The following is a 20,774-nucleotide window of genomic DNA, read 5'->3' as shown; positions in this document are numbered from 1 at the left end:
ATATATATATTTTATAATATATATATTATTACACTAATGTAGTAATATTATGATAAATACTTAAGCACTTATAGGTCATACATATTTTCGATAAGAGGTGTAATTTGTATGACTTTTACATAGTTTCTTACTTGCTCCTCATGAAAATTTACAAGTATCTCACAGAGGATTTAAACAGAAAGATGAGGAAAAATGTAAAAGCTATCAGAATAGGAGAATTAAAGTAAGAAACCATTAGGCTCAAAAGTAGATTTAATCTTAAAGGAAGCTGTAATTTAACACAAGAGAGGATGAAAATTAAGAATATTAGTTGTATAAATGTATTACTGCACCACTAGCATAGTTCCAAATTGGGCCGGTAATATATTATTGCGTCATATAAGTGAAATTGTACTTTATTAAAGCTCTTTCAGGCTGTTATACACATCCATTATCAGCATAGAACTGAATTTCAATTGGCCTGTAATTTGACATGCTAAGCTTAAAAAAAGTATTTCACAACTAAATGTTCAAGGAAAGAAGGTGCTGGGTCAAATGAATTCATTTATGTGGCCTTTTGCCTTGGTTCTTTGGAAAAACAGCTTGAGAGATTTTTTTCCCCTAAGCTCTGAGGAATTACCTTCGTCCTAGTTTTCTACCCCAGAGTGTTTGTTACTTTTGTCCAGGTTGACTGACATCTCCTGGGTAAGCTGTAAACCAGGATGGCTTGATACTTTTTGCTTGGCCCTGGGCTGCAGTCCGCTCCGTGACTGGTATGCACCTGGCAGTAATTGGTCAGTAGACTAGGCAAATGAAGTGACTAGAGACTCTGCAAATGAAATGTCTGTAGCCGACTATGCAAAGGAAGTGTCTGTGAGCTACTGAGAGGGGATTGGTCAGTTTGTGGTCTTGGTGGGTGGCCATGCCTTGAAATTGACAAGGCTTTTGTAGATATAAGCAGCCAACCTCACAGAGGTTTCAGAAGCAGAAGGAGCAGGAAGAGACAGAAAGAAGCAGGAAGAGAAGCAGAAGGAAGAAGGAAGAGAGATGAAGCAGAGAGACAGAAGACAAAGAACATCTTAAAAGAGCCGTAACATGGGTCAAGGGCTGTAACACTGAAGACAGCGAGAGGCCCAGAAAGGCCTCTGTGTCAGGGCCAGCAGAGATAGGCCCAGAAGGAACACAGCAGCATAGTTAGAAGTGACAGATAGCAGGACCAAGAGGAACTTCTTCTGAGGCGGCTGAGAGGAGATCTGTCCTCAGGAGGCTAAGAGGAGGCCTGTCCTGAGGGGACTGAGAAGAAGCCTGCACAGCTAAGTGGACCTGAGGACGCTATTCTGTGCTGAAGAAGGGAGACTTTGGCTACATAGTTCCTTATCTGGATTCTGAGCTGTAGCCTGTTGATCCTGATCCCAAGTTGTATCCTGTTGCTTCTTTAATAAACCACTTAACTGTAAGCATGGTCTGTGAGTTCTGTGTGGCCACTGCAACAGATTACCAAACCCAGCAGAGAAATAGAGAGTGCTGTGTGGCGAACGGCTGGTGCCAGGGCTATTAAAAAGGTTGTGGGTGGAGGTATGTCTGACCTTTACCTCTTAGGCATCAGCCTTGATTCTTATAAACCAAAACCAAACCCCTTGCTGTCGAGTCAATTCTGACTCAGAGAGACCCTATAGGACAGAGTAAAACTGTCCCATAGGGTTTCCAAGGAGCAGTAGCTGAATTCGAACTGCCAACCTTTAGTTTAGCAGCTGAAAGTTAAACCACTGTGCCACCAGGGCTCCTGATTCACATTATCCTCCCTAAAATTAGACAGGTTAGTTCTGATGATGCTACTACTACTGCGACTAGAATTTATAAAGAAGTTATCAATATTAAATGCTGGTTTTGGATAGCAGCTCTAATTATTTTAATTTCTTTTATTTTTAAAACAATAAACTCTTTGCTGTGCACAAATAACCCAGTTTACGTGTCCTATAAGGTCCAAATCCTCCACTGCATATAGATGGACAGGTCAGTACATTAGCAACACATTCTTTCTGAAGAGTCCTCTAAGCTTTATTCAACATGTAAAACTAAGCTCATCCACTTCAAAATTCATTGACTCTAACTTTGGTCATCCTGGAGTCTAGAACAAATTCCTTTCACCTCTCTGCTCTATAAACTGATTTAAAGAAATATAAGTTTTCTGACTGTCACACAACTGGCTTCTATTATAAAGGAAAATAAAATCGATTATTGGACCTTGATGTTTAATAATTCTTCTGTTTCTATATACTTTAGATAGAAAAACAAAGAAACAAAGCAAAAAGGAGGAATAATAAATGGAGGAGGGATGTCCTATACTGACTACATGTTACTTTATCCTGAATAACTGTTAGAGACTAACACCATATTCTGAAATACATGAAAATGATACCATTTATATGCACATATCTCACTCTATGAAACATATTCATTCTTCAATCAGTGGTACATTGACTATTAAATTATGACTACATAGATTAGATTTTACTTTTGAACATAATTCAGATTAAAAGAATATAAAAATAAATTAGGATCACTATCCTATTTGTACAACAACATCATTTAAATTGCAGTCTTTAGGGAATGCAGAAAAACAAATATTTATTCATTATACCAGGAACGCAATTATTAATGTAAGATATTTTCAGTAAATCCATTATAAAAAGACATGACTTCATAGATTGATGGGATTCAAATGCTATCCTTCAAACTATCAATATACATAGTCTTTAAAATGTGACGTATTTAAAATTATAAAAATCGAGGGAGGCGAGACAAGATGGCCAAGTAGTCAGATGCTACCTAAGGTCCCTCTTACAACAAAGGCTTGAAAAAACAAGTGAATCGATTATATATGACAATCTATGAGTCCTGAAAATCAAAGGCAAAGTTGAGGAATCAGACTGAGTGGCAGGAGGAGGGAGAGATGGTTCAGAAGCAAGGAGGAGTTGCCAGACCTGACCTGGCGGGAACCAGTACCCTGCAGGCTGGATTGGCTGTGCACGGTGAGGAAAGCAGTAGTGTTCAGGACACATCTTCCACACTGGGAGAGGCTGAGCAGTGTAGAGTCTGCTTAACCCTCCAGAGCCAGTGAGAAGTGGCCCTCAACTGGCAAAAGATAAGTACATGCGTCCAAACTACCACACGTATCAAAAAACACCCTCTTTGGGAAGAACTTCCCTCCCTGCACCCTCCCCACTCTGCACAAGGTCCTAGGCCAGCTTCAGAGATTGCCAATTGCTGCTTCCCCTGTGTCTAAAGTAGGGCCCATCAGGCACCCTGACCCATTCTCTTGGCCTGGGAGTGGGAACAAATTAACAAACAGAAAAAATAATCTGTCAGCTCCCCTAAACCAGGAACTCAGGGCAGGTATAGCTCCTTTGCCTAGACACAGGTATAAGGGGTCTGTGGACTTTGAATGCCTTTCACCCCTGCATAGACCTGTGTAGGCCCATTTCAACAGCATAGGCCCTCATTAGCACAGTACTGTAGGGTATATACCTGAAGCCTAACTTCAAGAGATCGGGCAAAATGCAAAACAAGCCAAGGAACACACTGACAAAGCAATAGAGGAATTTAAGAGTACAGAGGAGCACACTGACAAATTTAGCAGGCTGCAAGAATCCATAGAGAGACAGCAAACAGAAATCCAGAAGATTAACAATAAAATTTCAGAATTAGAAACTCAATAGAAAGTCGTAGGAGCAGAATTGAGGCAATGGAAGTCAGAATTAGTGAGACTGAGGATAAAGCATTTGACACCAACTTATTTCAGGAAAAATCAGATAAAAGAATTTAAAAAAATGAAGAAACACTAAGAATTACGTGGGACTTTATCAAGAGGAATAACCTATGAGTGATTGGAGTACCAGAACAGGGGCAGGGGGCGGGGGAGGGATAACAGAAAGTGCAGAGAGAATTGTTGAGGATTTGTTGGCAGAAAAATCCCTGAAATCCTGAGAGGTGAGAAGACAGCTATCCAAGATGCTCATCAAACCCCACACAAGGTAGGTCACAAAGGAAAGTCACCAAGACATGTTATAATCAAACTTGCCAAAACCAAAGATAAAGAGAGAATTTTAAGAGTGGCTAGGGATAAAAAAAAAAAAAAGTCGTCTACAAAGGAGAGTCAATAAGACTAAACTCTGACTACTCAGCAGAAACCACGCAAGAAGGCAATGGGATGACATATACAAAGCCTTGATGAAAAAAAAAAAAAAAATCACCAGCCAAGAATTATAAATCCAGCAAAACTGTCTCTCAGTCTTTGCTATGATGGCAAAATTAGGAAGAACTAGATGGTGCCTAGCTACCACCAACTGACAGGGAACACAACTACGAGTCCCCGACAGAGGAGGAGAAAAGTGGAGTGCAGAACTCAAATTCTAGTAAAAAAAAGACCAGATTTAATGGTCTGAATGAGACTGGAGGGGCCCCAGAAGACATGGCCTCCGAACTCTTTGTTAGCCCAGAACTGAAACCATTCCCGAAGCCAACTCTTCAGGCAAAGATTAGACTGGACTGTAAGACATAAAATGATACTTGTGAAGACGGTGCTTCTTAGTTCAAGTAGATACATGAGACTAAATGGGCAGCTTCTGCCGGGAGGCAAGATGAGAAAGCAGAAAGGGACAGGAGCTGGTTGAATGGACACAGGAAAGTCGGGGTGGACACACATCATAGGGAGAGCAACTAGGGTCACATAACAATGTGTATATAAGTTTTTGTATGAGAAACTAACTTGAAGTGTACACTTTCACTTAAGACACAATAAAAAATAAGTAAATTAAAATTATAAAAATCTTTACCTTGAACCAACAAAGCAGAAGCTTAAGATGACACTGTAGTTCTTCATGACCTGAGTGATTAACAAGAAAACCTATTTCCATACAGCAAACATATTTTAAGAACAGCTTTTATTTCTTCTGTCCTTCAGTCCCTATACCAGACACTGGGACTGGTTCCTAATCTCTTCCCTATTCACTGAGTTTGCCTAAAACCTTTAGGTAAAAATTAGTTACAGTTATAATCTTTAGGCAAATGGGAAACTCATACATTAAGTGAATACCGAAGAGCTAAGATTCAAAAATAAATGCCTTAAACTACAGCTAGAATAAATGTGTGCCCAGCGTTGACAAAGGAACTTAACGCGAAGCATAAATGTACAATCTACATACCTTGCTTCTGCAATAATTGCTGCATAGAAACCAGTCATTGTGGGTGTTTAGATGATGGGGCATCTTTTCTCAAAAAAATGAGAAAGCATCTTTCTTACAGAAAATTACACTGCTTAGAGGAAACCTCAAAGGACACAGTGTCCCTGAACAAATAGGCACATCTCGAATGCTCCAAGAATTATTCTAAATTCACTGTATCATGTTTTCATTACAACACTAGATTTGATTTCTTATGCAATAAAAACAGGTGACTCATCACTGATAAACCCTGGAGCAAAACCAGCTGTACCTTCATTTTGTAATTTTAATACTTTCATTTTGAATTTGGATTTGCAGCATAAAATCTGTTTGAGAGCACCATGTCTGATACTGGCCCAGCTTCACAGGACTCCGGTTCAGTATAGGATTTTGCTCATCAGAAAGTATATGGACATTTTCACAGCTGGGCCTAAAAGTACATGAGATGTTTGACTTGGTAACCATGGAGCCCTCCTTCGGTTCATCAAAGCAAGGTGGTGCTTCTAACCTTGTTCCTAAGGGAAGTCATGAGATTTTAGGCCTTTGCTCTTATTGAACTCCTGGAGAATAAGACCTCTGTATCCATTCTTGTACTGTCAATGCTTCACATACAGGTCGGAGTTAGTTAATTTGATACAACATTGCAAAATGAGAGGAATGGAAGGCACGTAGAAAGAAAAGACTAGAGCGCAAGACAGTATGAGTACATGGATAAATGCTGGGGAAATGAATGAGGCCAATAATGGAATACAATGGTCTACTAGAGTGGTTTACTTGTGGACTCAGTCTGGTGCCTGGATTCAAATCCTTGATTTTTTTAGGGTAACTACATCCTAGTTTTCTCAGGACAATCCCAGGTTACCCCTGCTGTTTTGTACATTTATTAATAGCATCTCATTTCCCTCTCAAAATCTCAGTTTAGAAGATAAATTATATGTTCAATTTATAAACTGCGGGGCCCTGGGCAAGTTGCCTAGCCTCTCTGTGTCTCAGTTTCCTCTTCTATAATGGGGACAACAGTCATTGTCTGTCTCATTGGGGTGCTGGAGTACTAAACCGTTACTATATTTCAAGTGGTGAGTGTCTGGCATGTGAGTGATACAATGTGCACTTAGTGTCTTGCACATGAGCGATACAATGTGAGAGTTGGCTATTTTTTCAGCAAGTTCTCCCATAATTGGGTCCAAGGGAAACACCTTATAGCGTGCTTCATGTTATGATAAAGCATCTGAATTTTACATCCAGTTATTATTGTTTTTGGTTGTCCTTCAGTGACCTTAGGTATGAGATTACATGTTCAAAGCTTTAAACCAAAAAAACCAAACCCACTGCCATCGACTCGATTCCGACTCATAGCGACCCTATAGGACAGAGTAGAACTGCCCCAGAGAGTTCCCAAAGAGCACCTGGTGGATTTGAACTGCCAGCCTTTTGGTTAGCAGCTGTAGCACTTAACCACTATGCCACCAGGTTTTCCATTCAAAGCTTTATGTTGGATATATTCAGACAATCAAAGGTAGGGATGGAACTTAAATAGAGCTCATCCTTTAATACTTAAATGTACCAGCTTGGGAGTTGGGTAAGGGATCCTTTTTGCTCAGTGATGTTTCTTCCCCTGCCCCTCTCTCCAGATAAATTCTGCCAGATGAAAAAATCTATTGCCTCAGTAGAGTAAGGGAATCACTGCATCACGGACGACAAGTACAGTATTTCCATTAGAGCCAAGACCGCAAAATGAGAAGAGAGCTTACAAAGACTGGCTTTTCAGCAGTGGCTTTTGTGTTAAACGCTGTGCTTCACGTTCTACAGCACTCAGTGAAAATAATTAGAGGAAGCACCCAAACAACGGTGCCTCATAATCATAAACAAACATGTAGGCAACACAGGAGAAGTTTGAGCTGCCTTAAAACCTTCCCTCTTTCCATTGTTTCCTAATATTGATGTTTCTGATATGTTTAAAGTTTGCATCATTTTTCATGTTGATCCAGAGGGAACCAACTTACAAATGGGGTCTGGACTCATCAATATTAGAAAATTGCCCAGTTATCAAAAAGGAATTGCTGGTGAAAAACATCACTCAATATTACTAGATGGTCAAGCACACCGTTTTGAAATTCAGGAAGAAAAATATGGGAGGAAACGATATATTTCCTCAGTGTGTTAGAAAGCAGTGATTCATCTTTCATGTGCCCACAGCAAGAACGTAGGGGCTGTGCTGGACCTACACGTAGTGGGACCTCTGGCATCTGGTGGTTTAAAAAGCGATGATTATTATGTTTATATTATACCATATATATATATACCATATAGTGTGTGTGTGTATATATATATATATATATACATATAAAGTGCTATATATATACAATATATATATATATGGTATAATATATATATGGTATATATATACAGTATATATATGGTATAATATATATATGGTATATATATATACAGTATATATATGGTATAATATATATGAGAGAGATATATATATATAAAACCAGTGGTAAATGCTTTGTAAAATATTGATTGCATCTGGGTGGGGACAGAAAGATAGATGACATTTATCGTGGTCTTGCTATGACCTCAGCATTCTTCATTCAATTTTTAATGCATTCAACAAGTATTTTTAAATGCCTTCTCTTTGCCAGGCATCGTTCTTAGCATAGCACTTGGCCAGGTGATTTATGAATGACATCTTATTTAATACTCAAAACAACCGTATATGGTTATTGTTATTATCAGTATCTTCGTCCTTATTATCAGTGTTCTCATTTTGCAAGTGAGGAAGCAGAGACTCTATTTAAGTCACTTCCCCAAGATCAAACAAGTCATAAGTGGTAATGTCATTCAAGTTCCGGTTTGCCTACTCAAAAGTCCATTATTTTGCCCACCTGGTGCAGCTTTGATTTTACTTAACAGCAAATTTACTTCGTTCTACTGAAATATCTTTGTATGAAATTTAAAAGATGTAAATATTTAATCTGAGGAAATAAAACTATCTCACATCTCTATCAGAAGATCAAAACTAGATGCCACTCAAGAATGGTGGTTATCAAAAGGAGATACAGGTGCATGTACACACTTTAATTAGTCCAACGTAATCTTTATGTTCTAACATCTCTATGAAAAATCACATTTTAGGATTCTGCAATGGTGGTCTAAAGAAAATATTCAAGCATTCAGACAGAACAGATTTTTAGTTGCTCTCTTCTCCACTCTGGTTCCCTTATCTACTCTGTCTCCTTTTCCAAAGCCAGTGGCTGGGGGTGGAAGGTTGATGGCCACAGAGAAAGAACAGGATGGCTGGAGAGTAGCATGTAGCCATCGCCTCCCAGTTAACAAAGCAGGAAGGTAGGGGCATCTGTAAGGACCCCAGAGCTCTGACAGTTGCTTCCATCAGCTCTGTCTTCACCATTGCTGTTACATAGTTTAGAATCCCCAAGTCCTGGGAGTTTCACATGGAAATTTAGATGAGAAACATTTTTCCCATCAGGAGATCACAAGTTGTTTAGAAGAAAAGCAGGATCCTCTGATTTTAAAAGTTAGACAAACAAGGTAGGCAGTCAAGAAAGTAATTTTTTTTAACTTGTTAAATCTTTAATAGCATAATGATTTGAGCAGTTATTTAATAATGATGATTTTAATAACTCTAAATAACTAACCATTTGCATACTCCTTTTCAGAGTCAAAACTGAAAAACTTATAAATTATTTGTGAGTTATCAGCTTCAAATTCTTATTATTAGCATTATTTATCCACCAGCTATTTCAAAGTCTGGGAGCCTTTTGGCAGCAGGGCACATATGTGATTTCTGCTCATGGTCTTTCTGCCAGACTTTTGTGCTCTCTTCAGAGGACTCCCTAAGCTTCCTCTCTGGTCCTTCCCATTCCCGCGGTATTTAATAACGATGATGCACACAGTCCCTCCAATGCCATGCACATGACTTTTGTTTAAGCTGATTTATCTCAATTGGAGGTTAGCAAGCTACAATCTGCAGGCCAAACCTGTCCCAGCACCTGTTTTTGTGTGGTCTGCAAATTAATATTTTCCACATTTTTAAACAGCTGAAAATCAAAATGATAATATTTCTTGATATGTAAACATAGTATGAAATTCAAGTTTCAGTGTCGATAAATAAAATTTTATAGGAACACAGCCATGTCCATTTGTTTACATACTGTTTACAGCTGCATTTGTGCTACAGTGGCTGAGCTGAGTAGTTGCTGCAGAGATCGCATGGCCCACAAACCCTCATATATTTATTATCTGGCTCTTCACAGAAAACTTGACAAGTCCTGGTTTAGAAATATTTTGTAAGAACTACTTTTGAATATGACAGTGTTTTCTTATATTCTAAAAGCATCTTAGTTTCTGCATTTATCCTAATATTTATTACATGTTCTTTCTATCTTATTCTTTCTATGATGCACAGAATATAGTGAGAAAATTTAAAGTGATCACACCAATTTCCTTTCCATTTCCAAAAAGGATATGTTTTGTGGCCTTTTAGAAATAAGCAATTATAAATATTCATCTTCTCTACACAAATAATTCATGATTTTACACCTAACATGAATTTAAAGAAAGTGATATGGGAGTCATTTGTGCAGATATACCTGAATATTAAAAATAAAAATCAATGTAGAAAATACATTAGGAAATTAGTTTCCCCTAACTAGTGAAATTACAGAACAGAAATCCTGCAGGAAAAAGAATCAAATGAAAATCAACCAACCATTAAAAAATGAGGGTTTTTATATATGCAGCATTATTAACTATATGTGTGTGATTATTAGAAAATATATAATTTTTGATGCTTTGATTTAAAACCTTACTAGAAAAATAAGTCAGGAGCATATGAGGAGTTAGGCATCAATGCAGGCCGGAAATGACAACTGAAGGCAGCGATACGAGGGACTGCACAAGGTAGTGAATGATCCATTCTCAGAAGAGCAGAAACAATGGAAAGTGCTATGGCTTGAGGACAGAAAAGAGATCATTACAAACTGAAGTGATTAATCAGGAAATTCATTCACCTAACAAACCTTTATTGAGCACCCAGAGTGTTCCAAGCACTATCCGAGCACTAAGGATGTAGCAAATAAACAAGAGACAAAAAGTTTTTGTCCTTAAAGAACTGACAGTCCACTGGGGGAATATGCACAACTGGTCAGTAAGTAATTCAGATGATTCCAGAGTTTGATGGGTGTCATGAATTATGAGTTAGAATTGACTCGATGGCAATGGGTTTTTTAATGAAGAAAATGACTGATGAGATGGAGCATGATCAGTTGGCCAAAAAAGCTTCACTGAGGTGGTATTGTCAGTGCTGTGATCTGACAGATGAGTATGAGCTGAGGGAAGAGGAAATAGCTTCTGCAGATCTAGAGGCTGGACAGGGCCTGGAGTGTTCCAGAAGGGAAGAAAAAAGGAAGGCCATTCGAGATAGGAAGAATGACATGAGCAAAGGTATGAGACAAGGAAACCTAAGGTATCTTAGGGAAATAGCTAATAACTATATTTCTAGGGCATAGAGTTTAGGTAGAGAAGCAGTAAGAGAAAGGACTGAAAATGAAATTGTAGACTAATAAATCCAGAGAACAATCAAATTTAGAATATGGAGATATACATTGGATATTTTCTCACTGGAAGTAGTTGATAATATATTTTCCTAAGGGGAAAATATAATGGACAGATACATTCACTCAACAAACATTAGCTGTGTACCTATTATATGTCCAGCACAGTTCTAGGCACTGGGAATACACCAGTGAACGAAACAGTCTAAGTCCTTGCCCTCATGGGGCTGACATGCTTCTTGTTGGTGTGACAGACAACGAAGAAACAAACAAAACCAGGTGGAATATTGCTGGTGATAAATGGCATGATACAGAACGATGAGTGTGGCTGGGAGGCTATGCTAAAGAGGGAAGGTTTCTCTAAAAGGTGGCACTTTTGCAGACACTTGAAAGATGTGAGATGGTGAGTTATGTAGGTATTGAGGAGATGACAGAAAGGTGAGATATTTAGCTTAGGAAAGGCCTACTTTTAGAGGGTGAAGATAATTCAACAAGAAAAGGTGAAGAGAAAAATCAAAATTAAATGAACAGAGAGAAGGGGGTAGAAAACCAGAATACGAAACTAACTAAAAAATGGAGAGATGTATTTCCATAATGAGAGAATGGCTTTACACAGTCAAAGCTTTATAAAGATTATGGAGAATGAAGAAGGGCCATTGGGTTAAAAAAAAAAAAAAATGAAGATTACACTCTAAAATTAGGCTGAGGCTATGCTCAAAATCAAGGGTTGCAAACTTTTTCTGTAAAGGACCAAACAGTAAATATTTTCAGCTTTGCGGGCCACTCATTCTTGGTTGCAACTACTCGACTTGGCCATTATAGTGTGAATGCAGCCATGAACAGTACAGAAATGAATGGTTAGGGCAAGAAAATATGGTATTTAATCATAAAAAATTGCATTACATGAGCAATAGTAATAGTAAATAGTTCTTTAAGTCAACAAATATTAGGCAGGGCCACAGATTTTCCCTTACCAAAGCACTTTCTTCCCAAGTCTTTCCCCAATTTACTAGAAAATTCTACCGTGACCAAGCCAAAAACCTGTGAGTCATTTTTACTTCTGGTTTTTCCTCATTTCCTACAACTTGACCATCAACACATAAAATGTGTCTTAAATCCCCAAACTTCCCACCATCTCCATTAGACAATGGAAGCCACTAGCATGTCTCACCTGGACTAATTCAAGAGCTACCTGACTGGCCTTCTTGATTCTACTTTAGTCCCCTCAATTCCTTTTTCTCTCAGATACCAGAGTGATCTTTTAAAAATATAAATCAGATTATGCTGTTCCTTTATTTGAAATAATTCAATGGCTGGCGAATGCTCTTAGAATAAAAATTAAATCTTATTCCATGGCCTGCATGCCCTACTTGGCTTGGCTTCTGTTTGTCTCTGCAGTCACATTATACATGGCTGTCTCGTTTACTGACTCTGATCAAGCCACACAGGTCTTTTCTACCATAGGATGTTTACTCTCTATCTAGAAACATGAGCCCTGTTGACGCAGTGGTTAAGCACTGGGCTGCTACCTGAAAGGTTGGCAGTCCAAATCCAAAGCTGTGCCACAGGAAAAAGATGTGGCAGTCTGTTTCCGTAAAGATTTATAACTTTAGAAATCCTGTGGGGAGTCCTACTCTGTCCTACAGGGTCGCCATGATTCTGAATCAACTTGGCGACAGTGGTTTATCTAGAACATTTTTTCCTTAGTCTTATCCTTGATCTCCATTATTTATAGAATTTCAGCCATCTTATCTTAGCAAAGAGAAATCATGAGTCCTATGAACTTGTGAAAACAGGGAGAGGTGAGATTAAGTATGTTTGCCAATGTAATTTTCTAAAGAAAGAGGAAGGAAAATAGACATTTACCGAGCACCCAAGTATTGGATACCAGTGCACTACCTGACTTGATCCCACAACATGCTCTGACCAAAACACAATTAACCCCACTTATAGGCTCTTTTTTAATCATGAAGTCTTGAAAACAATCTTTAGATCCCAATTATATGTTAGTAGAAATCCATGCACTTAGAGTTGAAATTACAAACAAAATAAAATATGACTGCTGAAAAAATGAATATATCAGGTCTGTATTTGTCAATATCATTTCTTTCCCATCTCAAGGAATAACCTCATTAACAGAACTAAACTTCAGAAAACAGTTTTGGTCTTTGGATCATCAAACCAAAAACCAAATCGAGAAACAAACAGTAATTTATTCCTCCTCCCTCCGCCCACATGTGTATGGATGCACAAACATAAAAACACATCAAATATAAAATGTGTTCTCTATTTCACTACAATAAATTATATTTAGTTGAAATGAACATACCAAATAATTACAATTTTACTTCACCTATAATATACATTACTGTGCACAATATGTACTACGTTTTTGCTAAGAAATTACTATGTAAAATCAAATATTCTATGTTTCTAAGATGCTATGATAATTTGAATTGGTACTGATTCTTAGAATAAATGTTAAAGATGATAGAGGTTATCCTCATTAGTAAGAATGTTATTCTACTTTAGCGAAAATGAAGAAAGGCTGTGAAGGAGTAAGGAGAAGTTGGAAGAGAGAGCATCAGGCAATGAGTTTGGGGAAAGCAAACTGAGACAAGAAGAAAAACAGAGAAGGGCATTAATGCTCTCAAATAATGGAGACAGATTCTTTAAAAGGAGGAAGGTTCAAATTTCAAAGTGGAATAATGTAGCCCAAGTGGATATGAAGATGATTATTAAAACACTTTTATAGTGGCAAAGAAAATGTTTCAATATCTTAGTCTCGATTGTATCCCCTTGTATCCGCACTGCATTTTAGAATTCTATTAAAAATAACTTCAATGTGTTAGGTTTTGTTTGAATTCAGAATATGTATTTGGAACCTATTTATTCAATATAAATCACTGTCTTATGACTTGTTCAGTCCCTACAACTTTAATATTCTCTTTTGTAGTGATCAGATATACCTTAAATATAATACCGTCTAGCAGATAAAATTGTACACCCTTTAGAATTATTATTTTTGAATTCTGAATGTAGCTTGTCTTTAATTTAAAAGCATCTTCAGTCTTAATGTAATTTTTAAAGGAATAGCAAACATTCCCCTTGCCTCACAGTACAAATTTTAATGGTATTGAAAACAATTGCATCCCAGGTTCAAATACTGGTAAATATTTCAGAAATGCACACACAAATACACACACACTCACACCTGCTCTCTTATATCTACATGCCACAGACCAAAAGAAAAGACCAAATTAAAGGGATCAAATTGAACTAGCATGTAAGTAATCATTAACATTTTTAAAATTAAAACTCATCATGTGGAAATTTTAAGTAAGTTACAAAAGCAGATAAAAATATTTTTGACTCTTCAAAAGACATTACTGAAGGACAAGAATGTACTAATTTGTTTATGAATGCAGGAGCATATCCTAACATTAAAGAATGTTCTGACACATCTGTAAAGAAAAGATTGAAGTTGTCAAGAATTTCATTTTACTTGGATCCACAACCAATACCCGTGGAAGCAGCAGTCGAGAAATCAAAAGCATCGCATTGGGCAAATCTGCTGCAAAAGACCTCTTTAAAGTTTTGAAGAGCAAAGATGTCACCTTGAACACTAAGGTGCGCCTGACCCAAGCATCATATGCATGTGAAAGCTGGACAATGAATAAGGAAGACCGAGGAAGAATCAACACCTTTGAATTGTGGTGCTGGCGAAGAATATTGAATATACCATGGACTGCCAGAAGAACGAAGAAATCTGTCTTGGAAGAAGTACAACCAGAATGATCCTTAGAAACAACGACAGTGAGACTGGGTCTTCCATACTTTGGACATGTTATCAGGAGGGATCAGTCCCCGGAGAAGGACATCATGCTTGGTAAAGTACTGGGTTGGCGGAAAAGAGGAATACCCTTGAGGAGATGGATTGACACAGTGGCTGCAACAATGGGCTCAAGCATAACAACGATTTTAAGGATGGCGCAGGACTGGGCAGTGTTTTATTCTGTGGTACACAGGGTCGCTATGAGTTGGAGCCAACTGGACAACACCTAACAACAACATAAAGAAATTGATAAAAGTTTGCAGAGCACAGTTGATGAATTACACATAAGAAGCAGAAATTATAAGAGTAAAACAGAAAAGATTCCTTTACATTAAATCATTCAAAGGAGCTAGGATCTAACTAATAAGAAATAAATACATGGAAGAAAGAGGTAGTTTCTTATGACAGAAAAAGTCAAATATAATTAAAATTTTTGTGGTGTCATTACACCACAGAGAGTAGACCTCTTTTAAAACAGAGACACGGCATACAAAGTCTTCTAGCTTTAGTTACATTACCTGTCTAGAAGTCTGGGATCCTGGTTTGCTTTGTGAAGTAATCTTTAAGCATAATATTGAGAACAACAAAAAAAAAGATATTAAATTTAGGTAGGGACTTTAGAAGGCCCTTAGAGGAGCAGACTGTGGCTTAGGGAGACTGAATGACTTAACGAAAGTCACACACCCAATCAGTAGTGGAGCCCAGATAATGACTCTGTTCTGTCCACCAATTATTGAGGGCCTATTATGTGCCACCATCACCGTATGGTCGATGTGTCATCATGTGGTAGTTTGTGTGCTGCTGTGACGCTGGAAGATATGACCCACTATTTCAAATACCAGTAGAGTCATTCATGGCAGACAGGTTTCAACAGAGCTTCCAGACTAAGCCAGACTAGGAAGAAAGGCCTGGTGATCTATTTCCAAAAATCAGCCAATAAAAAACCCCTATGGAACACAACAAAACATTATCTGATATAGTGCAAGCAACTGTGGACTCAAGCATGCTGGCAATCATGAGGCTAGTGCAGGACTGTTGTACATGGAGTCACCATGAGAAGGAGCTGACTTGACGGCAACTAACAACAATTATGTGACAGATACTTAATCTTTCCAATAACTGTATAGCGGAGATATTATCTCTAGAGAGGAGCACACTGAGGAATTTAGAGATGGGCGTACAGTAACAATATAGCCAGATGTTTTTAGCTCCAAAACCAGCATGTTTTCCAAGATAGAAAATAGCATCTCTGTTCACCTTGGTATAAGAAGCACCAGTGTTTAATCTGAGTCAGATTTTTCATTTGTCAAATTCTTGTCTCTCAAGGGCAAAATTAATTCCAGATGAGAACTCATTTATTTGGAATTCAGTGAAGGAAGCAATGGAGAAGAGGAATAATTTAGCACAGAATTCTTGGTATGGCCAAACAAAATAAGATTGTTTAAAAGGTGAAACCATGAAAATAGAAAAATGAAATAAAATTGGAAAAAATTTTAAAAGACAGTGTCTTTTTTCTCCTCTTTACTGGTTATTGTTATAGAGGTAGACCACTATTACTATAGAGATAAGCAATTATTGCCATAATACAGACAGTTAAAATGGATTTTTTTTTTTCAATATTCACACAAACTCAGGTAGAAAAATCCTTCTAATTCAGTTGAATCGCAAAATCAGAAAAAAGGCAAACGGTAGGCCAATTTAACTAATTTTGAATCACTTAAGCCTATAGAGGCTAGGTAGTTTACCAAAATTATTTTTACTTGATTTTAGATTTTATCTTTGCATATAATCTGAGTCTACCAGATTTTGCAAGAATTTATATCAAACAAAAGAATGAAGTCACACTGGGGAGACCCAGCTTCCATATTCTTTTAGATACATGGTCTCCAGGGAGTAGGGAGTAGCTGGTTTCCCATTCCATCCCTGTCTTCAATCTGTCTCTAAAATCCTTTCCCTTGTTAGAGTCCTCTGCTAGATTTCTTGACCTGAGGCAAAGCACCAACCCCTTACGCAAAGCTCCTCTTCATAGCTTCCCTAGAGCACAGAGGTAATCAGCAATTTCTGTGCAGAAAACTTCACACAGAATAATTAAAGAAAACTCAGAATGAAAAATGTTTGTGACTATGCCTATGTATCGACCTGTGAAAAGTCCAAGAATTCTCATCCTGTATTCTCACCAGAAATCCCAATTTTTGAAAGTTGTGGTTTTCATTTGAGGACAACGTCTACAATCCATGTCCAATATACCAAGACATACTACTAACATGGGTATTGCCAATATCTCTGTTTTTTTACATTTCATCCTTTAGGCCTTAAACTTTTTTGTCATAAGTAAGCACAGCTGTGATGGAAGCCAGGCCTTCCTCTGTGTTTTCTATTCATGTTCCCAGTGCTGCAGGACATTATTATGGTGCATTCTATATGTAATATAGATTCCCCGGGTGGTGCAGAGTTAACATGGTGGGCTGCTAACTGAAAGGTTGGAGGTTTGAGTTCCCCAGTGGTGCCTTGAAAGAAAGGCCTGGCAATCTATTTCCAAAATATCAGTCACTGAAAACCCTATGGAGCAGAGTCCTATTCTGACACACATGGGTTGCCATGACAACACCATGTGTCATAATTCACTCTACGGCAACTAGTTTTATACATACTGTACTTTCAACTGAAGTTTGTGTGATCTCCGTAGGCTTCGTTAGGCCATTAGCATTTTCGCCAGTAAATACAACAAAACCCAAAACAAATGATGGACCTCAGAGCCAAAGATTTGTTCCTCTATCTCCTTCTGTTATACCATTACTGAAGGAATGGAGATGGAATGAGTAAAAATAAAGTTCATGAAATCTCACTGGCCTAAAATATAAAAGACTCATGAAAGGAGTAATTCAGATGAATCCTTTAAAAAAAAAAAAGCATATTTAACCAAAGAAACAATTTAAGACTTCCTAAAACAGGAGGTATATTTAAAGAATATTACTACAAAAGAAAAAAAAATGGTCAGGAGTTATTTTATCTTGATGTAGATACAGATACAGAATACAAGAATAAGAGTAAGATCTTTCTAGAGTCACATCAAAACCACACTGAAGTCCTTTATATAACATAAGTTGGTTAAAGTTAAAGTGTGGTTGGCTGAGCAAGATAACGAAACAAAGCTTTAACTTTCAATTACTGAGATGCAAAGTGGGAAAATGTATCCACTCTGAATGGGAAGCACTGAGGTAGGACAAATTGTGTGGTTGCCCTTAAAACTCAGGCTTCAAGGTTATTAGGAGTAAATGCTACTGTAAATATTTATGATAGCATTAATTTGGAAAATGCTCATAATGTGCCAGTCAGACATAGGGGATGCTTTACCAAAACTTTTCTTGGAAAGTGTAGGCAAGAAAAGGAGAAAAAAAAAACAAAACATTTTCCTATACATTGTACTCAAACAGCACCTCCGAAAAGAGTTTCTTAGAATAATAATCACCGATGGTACTAGTGAGTTTCCATTAAAATATACATTTAAATAATACACACAAAGGTAGTGCAAGAAAAAGGCATTCCAAAGCGGTAAGAGGAAGACTCTGTTCTTTCTTAATGATAAACTAATACAGGATAACGAAGCAAAAGCTGTTAAACCAAGATCTGGAGATGATATGAAAGACTCAGAACAGAGCAATAGTTAGGAATCGAGCTAGAAATAGGGATACCAAAAACAAACCTGTCACCACAGAGTCGATTCTGACTCCTAGTGGCCCTACAGGACAGAGTAGAACTGCCCCATAGAGTTTACAAGACCGTACATCTTTACAGAAGCAGACTGCCACATCTGTCTCCTGGTGAGTGGCTGGTAGGTTCAAACTGCTGACCTTTAGGTTAGCATCCGAGTGCTTAACCATTGCACCACCAGGACTCCTGAAATTAAGGCAATATAGAGACAATATAGGAAACATTTAGGGCACTTGGGTTATTCAATTTCTGAAAGGAAGGCTATTAAATGCTTTCTAGTTTTGGAATAATTTTTCAAGAACAACAAGCTTTATTTGATAATAGCTGTATGAAAGCTGTGTCCTTGAGCATGGCTGTGTAAAACAGACTAGAAAAACACAGGAATATTGTACAGATTTTTTTCCACCCAGTTAACTTCTAAAAGAACACAGGTCTGATGATAATTTGAAGCACCATAACATAAGCAGTGTTTTCTACGTAAAGTCAAGGTCTATAACGAAGGTAGTCCAGGTAGTCCCTAACTTACACTGTATTCAAGTTACAATGAGCCACACTCCAAGAGTCCTTCTTTTTTTTTTTTTATCTTATGTAATATGTACTACATATAGTATTGTAGTGCAGAATTGGCTGATATGATCACACTCAGATGTTCACTCACAAATGATTTATAAAGATACTGATAATAAAAGGCAGTAATAGTGAAAACGAAAAAAAAAAATGAGGTATTCAATTTACGTTAGAACAACTTAAAACAGAATCCTCAGATCGGAACCCCAATGTCAGAGAAGACTACCTGTGGTGCTACCACAAATAATATATATATTTTTGAAAAAAATTTTTTTTTTTAAAAGCATGTAAATAAAGATGTCTGGCAAAAACTTTTCCAAAACAGATTTAAAAAAAACAAAAAACTTCTATTTAAAAAAAGTTAAAGAAAGCAGAAAGGAACTGACTGGTTTATGATTAGACTTGGTTAACCCTGAGGAGTCTTTTCATTCTGAGTCTCTATGACCTTCCAAATAGAAGAAGCAACACAAATATAAAGATGTTAGAGAAAACATGATCTATCTCATTCATGAAGTGGCAGCTTATCTTTACAAAGTCCTAATAATGAATAATTTCCTTCTAGCCCTGCCCAATGTTCAGATGGTAGAATGACGATAAAATTCTGATGGCTTCTAAGGAGAAATTGTCCAACCTCACAGAGAATAGTAAAAATAAAATGGGCTTAAATTGAAAGAGCAAGGATTTATGTTGGACTCAAGAAAAAGAACAAATAAAAATAAACCCAAACAAGCTTGCTGGGGGCTCTAAATGTCAGAGACATTTAAATGGTGGCCAAAGTAGGTTTTTGACATTCGTTTCTAGCATAGCTTTCAAAATCTGCCTTATTTTGTCTCTGTAGATGAGTTCTCGAAAATGCAGTGCTGATACATCCAGCATTTTACCTCTTCGCACTACTTCCACGGCCACTTGGTCCAAGCCACTCTGCTCTCTCACCTGGTTTATTGCAATAAATTCCTCACCGGTTTTCCTATAACCCCTCATGTCTGATCTGTTCACTGTGAAATCCTCAGAACATAGAACAGAACCTGGTATATATTTGTTGAATGAATGTCTGTGACCTCTTAATGACAAGTCCTATTAATCATTGCCAATTTACCATAGCAACACTGAGGACCATCTAAAATTGGGGTTCTCGATTGGATGGAAAGGAGCCCATCCCGTTGAGGACTGTGCCTTGCTTGGCCGTTGAAGGAGCTGATACAGCTTTTCACAACAACTTTCTTAGTGCCTCCACCCTCAACCATTTGGAATAAATGGATCATAGAAAATACAATGAGATAATTTCTATTAAATGAGAAATAATAAAAAAAAATTCATTGCTATGGATTGAATTGTGTCCCCTCCAAAAAAATTAAAAAAAAAAAAAGATACATTGACGTCCTAACCACTATACCTATGAATGTGACCATGTTAGGAGAAATAGGGCTTTTCTTTGCAGATGTTAAGATAAATGAGGTCATGCTGGAGTAGAGTGGGTCCTAATCCTAATCCCTTCTGAGTGGCTTTTTACAAAAGAAAAGGACAGACCCAGAAACAGAGGCACTCACAGGAGAAGACAGCCTGTGAGGATGGTCTAAGAGCCAAAGAATGCCAACAAACACCAAGAACTAAAGAAGATGAAAGAGATAAGGAAGGATTTTCCCTCAGAGCCCACAGAGAAAGCGTAGCCTTGCTGTTGCCCTGAATTTGGACATAAGCCTCCAGAGCTATGAGAAAATAAATTTCTGTCCTTTAAAGCCACAACTCTGTGGGATTTTGTTATGGCAGCCTTAGGCAACTAAGAGACTCATTGTGCTGCACATCTTTCCAAGTCAGAGCTTAAAACCATGTTTAAATCATTTATTTTTCTCAAAGGAACCAGTACATTAATAACATAAAAAA

General features: G+C 37.6%; 1 protein-coding gene across 1 annotated transcript in view; it reads right to left on the bottom strand.

Moving 5' to 3' along the window:
* The window catches only part of ADGRB3 (adhesion G protein-coupled receptor B3), a 795,310-nt gene that overhangs the window by 355,085 nt on the left and 419,451 nt on the right, over window positions 1–20,774 (bottom strand). The gene's annotated exons all lie outside the window — the stretch shown is intronic.

This window comes from Loxodonta africana, chromosome 1 (genome assembly GCF_030014295.1).
Source record: "Loxodonta africana isolate mLoxAfr1 chromosome 1, mLoxAfr1.hap2, whole genome shotgun sequence".
NCBI classification, from domain to species: Eukaryota; Metazoa; Chordata; class Mammalia; order Proboscidea; family Elephantidae; genus Loxodonta; species Loxodonta africana.
The sequence above is the reverse complement of the archived record's forward strand: the minus strand, read 5'-3'. Positions and strand labels throughout refer to the sequence as shown.